At 32.7% G+C, this 13730-nt stretch overlaps 1 protein-coding gene across 1 annotated transcript in view; it reads right to left on the bottom strand.

Annotated features, from left to right (window-relative positions):
- Window positions 1-13208, bottom strand: part of LOC114341475 (uncharacterized) — a 98244-nt gene extending 85036 nt beyond the window's left edge. The window contains exon 1 of the mRNA XM_050658879.1: window positions 13077-13208. The gene's annotated coding sequence lies outside the window, so the exon portion shown is untranslated. The remainder of the gene's footprint in view (window positions 1-13076) is intronic.
- Between the last annotated feature and the right edge of the window lie 522 nt (window positions 13209-13730).

Below are 13730 nucleotides of genomic sequence, written 5' to 3'. Positions count from 1 at the left end.
GCTAAATATGTATGAGAAGGGCCACTTGACACTCAAGGAAGGATTCGGCCAATTTGCACGGCTATTTTTGGCCAGACAATAGATTAAAGGAAGTGACAATGATGGCTCGAAAAGAAGATATGAAGATAATGTTCAGAAAATAGATAGAGTAAATATAATAATATACTGAAAATAGAATGAATTTTTGGGCGCCAGAAGAAGGATAACTAGGTTAACGCTCTTCCAGGTATTCTACGCTGCTATAGAGTATGTTAAATTTGTAGTACAAGTATGTGAAAAGTTATTAAAGATTATTAAATTATAAAATATACTACTAAAAATAAAGGAGTAATAAGAAAAAAAAATCACAATAAATGTATATTTATTGAATGTAACTACTAGATCTTTTTAACAATCTCTGAGTTAGGACAAGTAACTAGTGTGTAACTCTAACATGACAGGAAAAAGTGATACTAGTGAAAGTCAATTACAAAATCATCATACAACTATGATCTAAGAATACTCTTTATAAGGTTAGAAAAACTGACTACGGGTACCTCTAATACAGGAAGTACAACTTACAACTAGGTTAGTAGAACCCTCACCAAATAATAATTGTACGTTTATAATACGTACACCTTAATTAAATACTACCTGATACTATATATAACATATAAATACCTCACTGTGAGTGGGACAGGCACAAGCCTTATTGAATAAATAAACCTACGAGTGGATACACAGATCCTTTTCCTAACTCGTGGTTTATAATAGTAATAATAACAAGTGAAACCAAAAACTAATCTGAGGGATTAGAATCCAGAAGTTCATATGAATTTAATAAATTAAAGTTAAAGTTAAATAAAGTTAATAAGTTAAAGTTAAGTAAAGTTAATAAGTTCAAGTTAAATAAAGTTAATAATTACAATTTTGACTAATATGTGAAGTTAAATTTTAAAAATTTAATTAAACATATACTAAAATAATGGAATGAGTTTAAATAATTATACAAAAGTGGAACACAGCCTAAAAATAATCAAGATAAGAGTACCGACTACTATTATCAGGGAAAATATCTGAGCTCAGAAATTTATACCTTTATAGATTGCAGAGTGTTGGGGAACGCTATCAATTAAATATTATGTTGTAAAGAAAAAAAACCTATAAAAAATATAAAGCAGGAAAAATGTGTGTGCAATTGAACTATAAAAAAAAATGTACTAAATATCACAAAACCAGTCTGTCTTTAATAAGAGCACAGTAAATGTTCCCAAACAAACCACTCTTTCCTAATCTTGAAGTTGATGTAATGAGCACCCAAGGGTGCTAACTCTCGCTAGCAGCTGTCCTGCTGGAGGTACAGGAGAGGAAGACTGGTAGAAAGTAGCTGAAGGTACTCAAAACTGTTGGAAAGCAGCTGGAGGTACTCAAAAAAAGAAAATGTGGAAATAATCCAGGCTGGTCGCCTATTGATTGTTTCTCTCTGTGTGGTCTGGCCTTGGTGTTGTTGTAGGGTGGCTTTAAGATTTCATGGTAGGTGCGGGGTAGAACTCATTGGATATAGTATGCTCTAAAATTCTTCAAATCCACTGCTGCTGGATAACTTCACTATACTTTTATTGTAATATTTAATCAATTTGGAACTGAGAATTAGAGGTGAATAATTGAGTCTAATGACCCCGCACACTACGATTCAGACCGAACACTCGAGAAACAATCGCAATCCAAGGCTCACGTTCACAGCTGAATCCTTCGTACCCCTCTACTAAGCATTGGCTGTCAAAGTGGGGAAACCAATGTTGCCACGTTTTAAATGTGACGTCATCAAGCATTTAAAAATTCTGAGATGGGTTTAAGTTCTATTTGAATAAACATTGAAAGAAAATAATTCTGAAAATAATTAAATAATATTTTGGATAGTTAAATAATATCTTCCCATCAATAATCGATTCTATAAGGGGCGGAACGTCACAAGTTGTTTTTCGAAACAGAGGGATATCCAGAACATAAAAAAATACAAATTCTCTCAGATATATTAGTGAAACAATCGGTCAACACCAACATATCTGTAAATAATAATCTTTTGTATACAGGATTGTGCTATTCTTGTTCCTAAAATATTTCTAAATCAAAAGTTGGAATAAAATGTTTATTTTTTGTCAGATGCTCCCATATTGGTAGTTGTGTTAAAAAACAACAAGAAATTGAAAATCTAAATAGTTTTGTGTGCCCTAACTCCACAAACAAAAAAAGAAAATTAGGAATTTTATGAGTGGCCAATAACTGTAATTCTATATGCCAATAACTATGTTTGCATGGCCAATAACTGTGTAATTTTGTATGTTTTCAAATTTGTGTTAATTTTTTATGTACAATATTATTTTTACTAAAATAACCTGAGTTTTTATAAAATTTGATGTTTCATTGTTATTAAAAAACCCTTACAAAATATTTCACATTAAAATATACCAATTTACAATTTTAATTCAATTTGAAATCCCTTAAGTGGCCAATCACTGTACCCGTTACCCTACATGCTTTTAAAGATTTGGAACTTTGAATATAAACCTAAGTCGTTGTCTAATTCGGCTAACATTGAACAGTTCCATAAAGATGCCTCTATCTTGTGAATTTTCCTTTTCGTCGTGATTTCTCAAAACTAACTCGAAAGCTTCATAAAACCATATAGATATAATTTTTAATTTGATTCAAAACATATCGATTTTTTATCCACTTCTTGTTCATTGTGTTTAATTAGACTATCACGATAAGCTGAATTTAACTCGGGTTTTATTAAAAATTAAAAATTTTAAATTACTTAAAACTATAATAGTTTATAATTAAAAGTTTAATCATTAAAAATGTAATAATTATAAATATAAAAACGAGCGAGCGAGCGCGTAAAAAAACTCGAAAATATAATGTACTACCCTGTACGAGAATCTTTTTGGATCTTCGATCCAATATTCACTATGATGAGCATAGTAAAAAATATTAGATCGAACTAGGCACGAATAGTCTAAACGTGTATGAAAAGTGCAATATAGCTCTATCTCTGTCACTTACATAGAATACCCGTAAAATCTTTCTCTTTTCAGCTGAGCCATCTAAGCTTTCGGCACGGGGCACGATGCGATCATTCCTTCCACTGTGAGTGGCGAGGGTTGTACTACACTGCACAGTTGCCAGATATTATATAATTTATAAAGAGAAAAGAAATACGCAAAAAAAATGAACGGACATTTAAACGGTTTAAAGATAAAAAAAAATATGTTTCTGTATAAAAATAAGGTAGTGCCATGGCTCCATGGCACTACCTCACCGGCCGCCACTGGAGCAGAGCTGGGAGCAATGAAAAAAGCGAGTAAGCGAACGAACGACCACACTAACGGTCAATTGAAACCGAAGTTGGCGAGATGTCGGTGTAGAAGTTTTGGGATATATGCCGCATGCAAAGACTAAATTGAATTTGGGACTGGCCAGCCTGTTTGGATTCCAGGATGGTTGTTTAGTTTGCCGGAACAAAGAAAACAGCCATGTGTTTATTCTGCTTGAAACTGGCTGGACGATGCTCTTTCTCTCTCTCTTACTCCGTTAACTGTTCTTCAGCCGAGAGCTAACGGTGTAAACAGTTCGCCACCTCTCTCCCGATGACTACAACGAGGAGATGACGAGACAGGGCCGCCGCTAAAGTGTTGGCCGCCCGTGTGCAACTTAATATATGCCGCCCCCTTTTATTTTAACACTTTAGTCGTTTCAACATAGGTACTAGTATTTAAAGAAATGTGCAGGAGATACATCGTTATAACCGTAACGGGTATATGAAAAATAATTGCTCTGATCTCGATTTTACTTTTAGACACCTGGATCCCGCGTACCAAAAAAAAGTTGATTAATAGCAAGCTGAAAATTTGTTAATAGCTTAACGGTGCCTAGTTGGACAAACTTTGATGTATGGGAACACTGGAACAGGGAAAGATTTAATTGTGGAACAGGTTAAAAATTTGGAACGTCAGACTACGAAAACGTTCCATGTAGTTTGTCGGACATAACTTCCAATTGATTCGTTACCATTTCATTAAACTCTCATGCAAAAATCAGACTAGTGTCTATGACCAACTGGGCATTTTAATGAGTGAAACACGAAGAGCATGTCAACTGACAGGAATTATGTTGGTTAGTAATAGCAGTCTGATTTTTGCATGAGAGTTTAATGAAAGGGTAACAAATTAATTGGATGTTCTGTCCGACAAATACATGGGAAGTTTTCGTAATCTGAAGTTCCAAATTTTTAAACTGTTTTACAATTAAAACTTCCCCTGTTCCAGTGTTCCCGTACATCAAAGTTTGCACGACTAGACACCGTTAAGCTAATAACAAATTTTCAGCTTGCTATTAATCGACTATTTTTAACACGCGGGTTCCAGGCCTATTTGAAATACAGTAGTGCGCAAAAGAAACGGGCACACTACTATACATCTATTACAAACAAAATCGTTTATCAAAAGCGTGTCTAAAATTATCAAATTCTCAACTTAGACTGAACTATAACCCATCTATAACCATACAAGCATAAAGGAACAATATTATAACAGAGCAACGATCGAGTAATAAAACAGATTTTTTAAACCATCGAGTAATAAAAAAGAGTTTTTTATTACTCAATGAGAGCAACTTAACAAGCACTTATCTAAATTCTCGGAAAGTATTCTATTGTCGTGTCGTAGTCTCTTAACAAATAATAAATGTTCAGAATTTGAAAAATTCGCATATGGACCACATAGATAAAAATATCCTTAAAGTCCGAAAACCGCCAGCCACTTTGAATTAAAAAGCATTCCCGGAACTACCGTAAAATGGGGTGAGATTGATCTCCCGGGGTGACATTGATCATTTGTCGTTGTATCACATATATGTAGATACAACCGGCCACAATGTAAAATTGTTTCTGGTTGTGGCACTATTCATTTCTTGGATATTGACTATGATCAGTTCACGTCGTTGTTAGTTTGCAATTGCCATTGGGAAGAAGTTTTGTGGCTTTGAAATTAACCATAATTTTTGGCCTATTTTTATACTTTGTGTACTTTTGATGGTAGAGAAAGAACAGAGGTAAGTTTGCTATTTCTAGTGTTATAAAATTATTTTGTATGGTTCTGTAATAATAATTTTAAGTATCTAGCATTTTAACTAACGCCAGCTTTTTTAAGATGGCGGATAATATTGAATGGGGTGACATTGATCAAGTAATCAATCTAACCCCACGTTACGTAAGTTCCAGAAATTAATTTATAATTTTTGTCACAGATTTAAGAATATCAATCACAATGGGAAGAACGTACAAAAGACAATTAGGCACTAGAACGTATGGCAATTTTAATGAAGAACAAGTTAATCAGGCGCTGCACGATGTATTGGAAAATGGATTATCGCTAAGAAAAGCCGCAAAAAAATTCAAATTGTCCTACGGAACTTTAAATAACAAGTACCATGGAAGGAAGATTAAGAAAAGAGGTGGACAATCTGTATTCACATAATATGAAGAAGAAGTAGCCATTCTAGCCATTATAGAAGTAGCCATTTTAACGTGTGCAGATTAGGGATATCCTCTAAGTGCTATTGATTTGAGAATGTGCGTTAAAAGTTTTTTGGACAAAACTGGTAGAAGTGTATCTAGTTTAAGGAGAATATTCCTGGAATTGACTGGGTAAATAGCTTGTTGAAGAGACACGGAGGTATTGCTGGTAAAAGATTAGCAACTAATATTAAAAAAAGCCGAGCAGAAGTATCTCCGGACCTGATTAAAAAATACTTTGACAATTTAGAACAAACGATTGAAAATGTTCCAGTTGAAAATATTTTTAATTACAACGAGTCCAACATCTCAGATGACACCGGAAAAAAATTGTGCATCTACCCAAGAGTATCTACCTATGTCTGTCAGGTAAAAGGAGTTTTAGAAGAAGAAGAAATCGAAGTTCAAGGCCTTAAATCAGCAGGATCGAGGAAGATTTTCAAAATAATTAAAAATGACATATCCACTGTTCCCTTCAAGGAAGTAGTTGCCTTACTACCAGATCCAACACTTGAGACGATTTCTGATAGGATACAAAAATATCATTTTCGCGGAGAAATTAATATAAAAGAATGTTAAATCAAATTTTTTTTTATATATAAATTGTTCTGAATTACATTTTTAGTTGTTAAAATATGTTTTTTTTTTGTATAAATAAAGAATAGTACAATAAAAATAGTGTGATCATTCTCACCCCGCATGATCAATCTCACCCCTTTGTAAAAATTCGAAAAACTGTCTGACCGAATTAGTCAGGGTTAAGATTGATCATATTCTATTTAAAAGCACTACTGTTTCATGCTATAAAATCATCATGATCAATCTCACCCCAGTCACGGGTCTAAGATTGATCACCCTTTTTTTATGAGATAAGTGGATTTTTTTAATAATTAAAACAAAACTAGTGTTAAATCACTACTCTTTAGATATTATTATAACACGTGAAGTGTTTAAATATAGAACAGTAACAAAAACGTTTAAAATATAAATAAAATAAAGGTAAAATTGATCAATCTCACCCCATTTCACGGTACTTTATGACTACAGTTGCAAAAGGGCAGTTCATACAATAAATAACATTTTCTTGCATTTTGTTTAGATTTTTTCAAATATTAGAGTTTATAGAAATATCTGAATTATTACTATTTGTCTTTTGAATTTATTTTCGTTTAAAAAAATATAATCAGTGGACTGCTTTTGGCCGCCCCTATAATCGGCCGCCCGTGTGCGATGCAGAGAGAGAGAGAGAGGGATATGCGTTTTAGCCAGCATCCAGCGGTCTTTTCGCCGCGATGCGATATTCTCTGGACATACAAAACGATACGGCACACAACAGGACAGTGCTTAACAATATCTTGCAAATCAAAAGGCTCTTGCAAAAATTCTTCCGATTTTACACGACGATGTGTCCGGCCCAGTTCCATTTCAGGCTGGCAATTCGGGAAATTACATCGGTAACTCCTGTTCTTCGTCTTAAGTCTTCATTTCTAACTGGGTCACGAAGCGATATACTCAGCATTGACCTTTCCATTTTCCTCTGGGCTATTTGCAGCATTTTAGAAGTTGTAGCTCTCAATGTCAAAGTTTCGGCACCATAAGTTATCACAGGCAACACACTTTGACATTGGTCAAATGTTTTACGTTTTAAAGAAATTGGTATATCGCTTTTAAAGATGTCTTTTTGAGTTTTCCATAGGCTGCCCATGGTTTATTCTTGTTCGTAATTCGCATGTTTGGTTGTCTCTTGTGATCTTTATTTCGTGTCCAAGGTATATGTATTTTCCACTAGCTCTACTTCGTCGTCTCCAATATTGATATTTCCGCTAGGTACTAGGTTTGCCATGAATTTTGTTTTGGAGATGGTTATTTTAAGACCTAAACTGGCACACACTAACTAAAGTTCATGTAGCATTGTACATATCTCCTTGAGGTTGTCAGAGAATAAAACTATGTCGTCTGCTAATTTCAAATTTGTTAATCTTCGTCAATATGCAGGCCTCGCTCTTCCCAGTTAAGGTTTTTACAAGCATATTCTAGTACTGCGGTAAACAGTTTAGGCGATAAGGTATCGCTCTGTCGGACTCCTCTGCCGATTGGGATATGGTCCGTGTTTTTATGTAGTTTCACCGACATAGTTGCGTTGTTGTATGTATTGTAAATTAATCTTGTGTATCGGTAGTCAATGCGGTATGCTTGTAGTGCTTCCATAATTTTGTCAAATTCTACCGTGTCAAAGGCTTTATGGAAACCTACAAAAGCCAAAACGAGTGGTCGATTTTATTCGATAGTCTTTTCTATTACCGTTTTAATGTTCTGTAGGTGATAATTTGTTCCAAATCCGGTACGAAATCCCGCTTGCTCCATTGGCTGGTAGAAATCAAGTTTTTTCTCAAGACGATTCGTTACTATTCTTGTAAGGAGTTTTTATAAGTGACTAAGAAGGCTTATAAGTCTGTAATTTTCTAAGTCATGGGGATCTCATGTTTTGTACAATAAAATTACTTCAGCATTGTGCCATTTGTCGGGTATATTACTATCTAAAAGTCACATGTTAGAAAGGTTTTTTATTTTCTTAAGAAGACAAGTGCCTCCGATTTTGATTGCATCAGTAACTACACAATCTTCGCCTGGAGATTTGTTATTCTTAGCTTTTCTTAGGGCTAGTATTATTTGGGTTATTAACAATATGGATTAACAAAATTATAAAACACAATAGAGTACCGTGTACCGAAAGAATGGAAAATTAGAGAACTAATTCCACTATTAAAAAAAGGAGATACAAAACATCCAGAAAATTATTGAGGCATAAAATTGTTAAATACTACCCTAAAACACATGTTACAAGAACTAATGAATGAGAGGATAAGTTTAGCAGATGAACAACAGGGTTTTCGTACTGGACGATCGTGTATAGATGCGATATTTGTCATAAACAAACATTGACTTTAAGAAAGCATTTAACAGGACAGAGTAGGAGTCAAAGATGTGTTCCATCTTCCGTATAATAGAAAAGTTTCCCTAAGTGTCATAAAAACTATTAAAAACATCTACAAAAACAACAAAATGGAAGTCAGAAAGATGGAGAACTTACAGGATTTATGAACATAGGCAATAGAATAAGACAGGGGGACTTATTGTGCCCTATGAACTTCAATTTAATAGTGAATGAAATCATCAGAAGTGTCACCAAAGGAGGAGGATACAGAATGGGAAACAGAGAAATCAACATACTCAGTTATGTAGACGACGCAATATTGATATCCCAGAATAACCAGATAACTCAGAAAACTAAAACTTTAACATCTAATAGAAATAAAATACCTTGGAATTACACTGTCGAGTCCAGCTATGGAGTCCTGGACAAAAAAGTAAAAGATCAAGAAAAAAAAAAGCAAATAGAGTGGCAGGATGATTTAATAATAGTCCAGAAAAATAAGATTTTTCTCGTGACACATCCCCCTCCAGGCCGAAACCAAATTTTTTTAGTAGTATAGACACCTATATTAATAACCTTTATGTTTCCTGCAGCCGATTTTGATGATATACATAGTTATAAACAAATGAAGATCAAAAAACGGTAAATTTTCGCATTTTTTGTCTATAACCAAAAAGTTAAGCATTTTAAAGAAATTTGAGAGTAAGAATTCTCATAAAACGTCTAAAAAATTTCAATATGGCGTTCGCTGAATATGTCGATCCTTATTGGTTGCTTAGAAAATTGCAAAATAAATCATAAATTTTGAGTTTTTATAAATATTCATAACTTATGTAAAAATTACCTTAGAACCTTCTTATTACACGAATTGCTGAGACTTCTAGTGCTTAAATTATATTTTGAATTTCAAAGCAATTGGTCAAATAGTTTAAAAGTTATTTAATTTGTTTATCCCAAATTCATTTTTTGCAACACTATAAGTCAGAAAATTATGAGGTTACAGTAAGCCTTCTGACAGTTTATGGAAGAAGAAGGTTTACGCTATTGACTTAATTAAAAACAAATTACAAAAGTAATTTTAATCAGTGTAAAATTATTTTGCAAAAACACGTCGATTTTTTGCTTACTTATAAACAATAAGAATAACTTTAGACGTAAAAAAATGATTTTTTCATATTTGGAAAGAATGAATTTTTATACACATTTAGAAAGAAAAACAATTGTCCTAGGGCTATTAGGGACGAAGTTAGCCCCCCCCCCCATTTTTTAATTCACAGGTTTTTGCAAAATAATTTTGCAGTATTTAGAATTATTTTTCGTCATTTTTTTTAATTAAGTTAATAGTATAAATCTTCTTCTTTCATAAACGATCCAAAGTAATAGTGTAAATTCAGCATTTTCTGACTTATAGCGTTGCAAACAAAATTAATTTGGGATAAACAAATTAAATACCTTTCAAATTATTTGACCAATTGGTTTGAAATTTAGGGTATGATTTAAGCAGCAGAAGTCTCAGCATTCCGTGTAATAAGAACGTTCTAAGTTAATTTTTACATAAGTTATGAATATTTATAAAGACTCAAAATTTATGATTTATTTTGCAATTTTCTAAGCAACCAATAGGTATAGATATATTCAGTGAACGCCATATTGAAGTTTTTTATACGATTTATCAGTTTCTCACTCTCAAATTTGTTTACAATACTTAACTTTTTGGTTATAGACGAAAAAAGTGAAAATTTACCGTTTTTTGACCTTCATTTGTTTATAACTATGTATATCATCAACATCGGCTGCAGGAAACATAAAGGTTATTAATATACAGTGCTAGTCAAAAGTCCGTACCCCCCCCCCTCGTATCTTTTGAACGGTTATACTTATAATAGTGAAATTTAGAGGGAGGAAATAAACGGATGTAGGCGTCTTAACTAGTCATGACAGGTGACGTAATAGTGACAGATGACGTTGCAGCGCCACCATGACAGATAATTTTAAATGGGACCTTATGGCAAGTGATACCTCGTTTGAAAGGTATTGAAAATACCTATTCAGTAATACTAATTTTGTTTGAGTTTAAGCTAATTTTGATGAATAAATGAAATAATATAAAATTGTAGGTTCGCATTTAATTAATAAAAATTCAAACCTCCACCTATGATTACTTGCCAAAAGGGTTGACGTTGACGTAAAAACTATTAGAGAACTGAAAAACGTGAACTTTTTTGACAAAAAAACCATAGGCGGACATTTGAATTTTTATTAATTAAATGCGAAACTACAATTTTATATTTATTTCATTTATTTACCAAAATCAAAATCAATTTATATCCAAAAAAATTAGTATGGCTGAATAGGTATTTTGAATATCTTTCAAACGAGGTATTACTTGCCATAAGATCCCATTTAAAATTATCTGTCACAGTGGCGCTGTAAAGTCATCTGTCACTATTACGTCACCTGTCATTACTAGTTAAGAAGCTTACGTCCGTTTATTTGCTCCCTCCAAATTTCACGATTATAGGTATAACCGTTCAAAAGATACGAGGGGGGGTACGGACTTTTGACTAGCACTGTAGATGTCCATACTGCTCAAAAAATTTGGTTTCGGCCTGGAGGGGGTTGTGTCACCAACAGGATATTTTTTTTCCTTATTTCTCTAAACTATAAAACTATATGGAGAAACCGACATATTAACACTTAAATGAAATTAAGAATTTATAAAACCAGTATCATACTAATAATGACATAATGATATTGCATCATAAACAAGATCCAACACAGCCACAACACAAAGACAACTTTACATTAAAAGACATTAGAAGAAAATGTAACGTAAGGTACTAAATATAAAAAAAAATGAATGAAATAACCACATAAGCAGAATAGGGGAGACCCGTGTGGTCAAAGGTGCAAGAGATAAATCACCAATCGACACAAGAAGTATGGGTTTATCGTGAAAAAGATCGGGCAACTTTCCATAGATATATAAATCAGCCAATGAATAAGCAGCAGAAAGAATAAGAATAAAAAACTAAATCTCAACTTATTATAAATACGATAAGATACTAAAAATGTGATCTATTGAAGTAAATAAATAATTCGCTAGACCAAACGTTAAAATATACAGGGTGTCCAGAAACTCTACCGACAAACCAAGACAGGATATTCCTCAGATAATGATAATTTTAAGATAATTTAACCCAATTCACTTAGTCCGAAAATGCTTCCTAAGGGAGCTAGAGCTCTTTGAAGATGGCGTCTTGTATTTAGTTTTTCTTAAATACCTCCAGAACGCTTCTAGTTAGAAAAACGAAAATTAGTACGCATATTTACCTTCTAGAGGTTAATCGATTCCATTAAATGCAAATTTCTAGTACCGCTCATAGGCGTCAGTTTTGAGTAGGGCAACGGGTATTTTATCGCATAAATTTTTTGTCATTAACTTTTAAGCATTTTTACTTGGGATTATTAAATTCTGAGGTTTTCTACCTAAAGGTACTCTTGCTTTAAGTCGGTAGGGCATACCGTTTTCTAGAAAAATCGATTTGAAAAATTTTCGTTTTTTGAATTTGAAAAAAATTTAAAAAATATTAAAAAAAACCTATGTATTGTATCGACTCAAAGCAAGAGCATCTGTTAATACTAGAATACCTAATAATTTAATAATCTAATGTCAAAAATTCTTAAAAATTAAAGACGAAACCGATAAAGCGATAAAATAACTGTAAAGTAAACCCCTACCCAAAACGGACGCCTATGACCGACACTAGAAATTCGGAATTGGTAAAATCGATTCACCTCTGGAAGATAAATAAACGTACCAGTTTTCGTTTTTCTAAATATGTTTTTTTAAAATTTTGTTTTGGAATTAAAAAAACGAAAAATATTCAAATCGATTTTTCTAGAAAACGGTGTATTCTATCGACTTAAAGCAGGAGTACTTTTTGGTACTAGAATAACTCATAATTTAATAATCAAGAGTCGAAAACGCTTAAAAGTTAAGACAAAAATTATGCGATAAAATAACTGTTAACCCCTACCCAAAACGGACGCCTATGACCGGTACTAGAAATTCGCAATTGGTAAAATCGATTCACCTCTGGAAGATCAATAAACGTACCAGTTTTCGTTTTTCTAAATAGTTTTTTTTTAATTTTTTTTTTAATTAAAAAAACGAAAAATATTCAAATCAATTTTTCTATAAAACGGTGTATTCTATCGACTTGAAGCAAGAGTACCTTTTAGTACTAGAATAACTCATAATTTAATAATCCAGAGTCAAAAAAGCTTAAATGTAAAGACAAAAGTTATGCGATAAAATAACCGTCACCCTAACCAAAACGGACGCCTATGACCGGTACTAGAAATTCGCATTTTTAGTAGTACCAATTTTTATTTTTCTAAATGTCTGGAGGTATTTAAGAAAAACTAGTTACAACACGCCATCTTCAAAGAGCTCTATCTCCCTCAGGAAGCATTTTCGGACTAGATGAATTAGCTTTAATTATCTTAAAATTATCTGAGGAATCTCCTGTCTTCGTTTGTCGGAAGAGTTTCTGGACACCCTGTATAATTACTAAAACTCACCTGATAAATAATCACAGATAGATGCGAAAATAAAGAAACTTTCACTCAATAATTCCAATCACAACATAATGTTGAAATATTGTTCTTCTACACACCAAAGATGTAATATGACTAAGCAAAAAGAACGCAACATCAATATTATAAAATAAGGAAATACCTATAATGCGCGGGTATATACATAATAATATACTGGTATATGTATTATATGCGCGCATTATAGGTATTTCCGATCTTTAGTTTATTTTTGTCGGGTCGTCAGCGCTAGCGATCAAATACCTAATCTAGTAACAACAATGTTAAGAATTTGTTTAAAATGGAAACGGAATTTTATATTATCGTTTGTTAAAGAGCAACAAACTAAAGTTAAATGTTTTAAAAACGAAGGCTATGATAATAACAACTAAATTATACAAGTTTTTTATATACAGTTTGGTGCAAATGAAAGGAATAAATTCTTAATTTCGTAAGCTGGCAACTTTATAAAATCATGAAAGAGGTCGATTTCTATTTTAAAACTATGATTTTTTGACATATATGTATATATATCATGGTAACCGGTCAATTGCTCGAATGCAATTGATCGAATGCAATTGCTCGAAAATCAATTGCTCGACATGAAAATTGCTCGAAATACAAATTGCTCGAATAAAAAAG

This window comes from Diabrotica virgifera, chromosome 8 (genome assembly GCF_917563875.1).
Source record: "Diabrotica virgifera virgifera chromosome 8, PGI_DIABVI_V3a".
Taxonomy (NCBI): domain Eukaryota; kingdom Metazoa; phylum Arthropoda; class Insecta; order Coleoptera; family Chrysomelidae; genus Diabrotica; species Diabrotica virgifera.
This window is presented reverse-complemented; position numbering and strand designations above follow the sequence as displayed.